Genomic DNA, 2,530 nt, shown 5'->3' with positions numbered 1-2,530 from the left:
ACATCACATAATCTTTGAACGGTTTACACTTAGAACAATTTCACATTTTGTACGGATAATAAATCCGAACAATAGTCCCTTCAAGACTCGTCCGGTTTAAGACTAAACCGCTCACCACATAGTCGTATTCCTACTTCTCAGTTTAAAATCATAAATAATACTATCATTTATAAACCGTTTAACATTCACCCGGTTTACCAACTACGGACAACAAACCACTCATGGCTTGTCCGGTTTAAACTAGTCCGGTCAATAAGCCGCTCAAGGCTTATCCGGTTTAAAAACAATCTGGACAATAAACCGCCTAAGGCTTGTCCGGTTTAAATGCTTATCCGGTCACTCTTTGTCTGGATAAACACTTAGACATAATAATCATGGTTTCTTTTTAAGTATGAACAATACGAAGCATGCAATTGAAACCAGTAGAATCATTATGCAAAAAGGTTTAGAAACCACTCACCTTATAAAGCTTTTGAACCAGAACGCTAGAAATCGATTCCTTTTGAAACTTGATACTTGAAATCAACTTGAAACCACTTCCTTAAAACAAACCGGACAACACTCTTTTAAAGCTCTCAACTTTCTAAAAATAGCAGGAAAGAGTAAATGAGGAGGTGAAGCCCCCTTTTATACCTTCCAAATAGGGAAGGTCGGCTAACCGCCTTCTTTCCCCCCTTCACCTCACACTTTGACACATAACCATATATACATGCATACATACATATCCATACTTCCATGCATGCATAATAATCACATATATATATATATATATATTCACACAAAATATGTATATATATTTATTTATTTATTTATATATCCAAATTAATTCACAAATTCTCATACCGGCATGTATCAATTATCATGCTATCACGTAATTATTAAATCAGATAATCACGTATTAAATACCTTGGGTAGTATCACAACTTTGACACCAAATTCTTCCGGATTGTTGTAGCCATTAGGGTTCCTTGAAATTTAAATGAAAAATAAGCAAGTGATCATAAAGCTCCTACATAGAATATCTTAGTATAAAACTTTTGAACATGCATTGATCGATATTAAAAGGGACGTACCATTTCATCAATGAAGACCATATCCAAGCTGATTAGTTCTCCATTTTTTTTTTGAATTCAAAGACTCCCACAACCGGCAAACTCTTACCTTAATAGCCCAATAGTCTTGGTTCTTCTTTTAATATATATATATATATATATATATATATATATATAGAGAGAGAGAGAGAGAGAGAGAGAAAGAGGCGAGATCAAATGAAAACCGTCTAATTCTTAGAAACCGTGTAAATTAATTTCGACCAATAGAAAAATTTCTTTTTTTCTTAATTAAATTTAATCATTAAGGGTAGATTTGGCATTTACATTGTTTTCTATTAAATATGGAAGTTATTAATAAATCTTAATTAAGGTAACATAATAAAGAAAATTTTATAAATGGTAATATTTAAATTAGAATTTTAAAATTTGAATATTGTTATTTGGTTTCTCGGTTTATTAGTGGTAATAACATAAAATTGAAAATTATTATATTCATTAATCCATTAAATCAGTAACAGATCCAAACAAAGATTCATGAACCGGTAAAAATATAATTAGTTGTGAAACAGATTCATGTTGGATTTGTTCATGAAAACGTTCATTGAGGAGCTTGTTTTATGAAACGTATGCAGATTGGTTCGTGAAAACATTCATTGAGGCGCTTTGTTTTATGAAACTGTAGGGGATGAACTGGTTGCGTAATATAATATTCTTGCATAATTTTGTTTTCTTATCAACAATATTTGATAAAATTGTTTCATTTTTTTTTTTTTTTTGGAATGATTTTGTTCACTTAATGGTTAAGAAAGTATGTAATGATAAATGCATTGACTCTATGAAAAGTGTTCGTATTGGAAGAAATTGGCTGATGAAATGGGTGCATGAAGAAAGTGAAATCATTTCATAATTGATAAGAAAATGTTTTGTAATTAGCGAACAGTGAAACTATTTCATTATTACGATGAAACGGATCCATCTACCAATAACAGTGATACCATTTCATAATTAGATTGAAACGGATCCATATACCGGAAACTTGAAAATGACAAACGTCTCATCTAACATTACGTTGATTTGTGTATTGATGAAACTGTGAAACCATTTCGTTTATGAAATGTAGTAGTAATTTTTTTATTCAAAATGTTTCATTATTTTAAATTGATTATAGTGTGTTTTATTTTTATTTTTGATCTATTTTAATGATGGATGTTATTTTTTTTATTATATTTGAACATAAAATTAATATATTATTTTACAAATGATTTTGTTTTATTAATATTACGACATATATGATATGGTTGCCATTAATATTACCACTATCAAAATTACCATTTTGCCTTTTTGGGATTATAAAATAATTTTTAATTTTTTTTAATTTCCTAATATAACCTAAACTAATCTTGACTATTGATCAAGAAAATGGATGAATGAGATTGGTTTACATGGTTTACACAAATGAGGGCGGTTTTCATATGATC

This window comes from Cynara cardunculus (genome assembly GCF_001531365.2).
Source record: "Cynara cardunculus var. scolymus isolate 2C chromosome LG 9, CcrdV1, whole genome shotgun sequence".
Taxonomy (NCBI): Eukaryota; Viridiplantae; Streptophyta; class Magnoliopsida; order Asterales; family Asteraceae; genus Cynara; species Cynara cardunculus.
The sequence above is the reverse complement of the archived record's forward strand: the minus strand, read 5'-3'. Positions refer to the sequence as shown.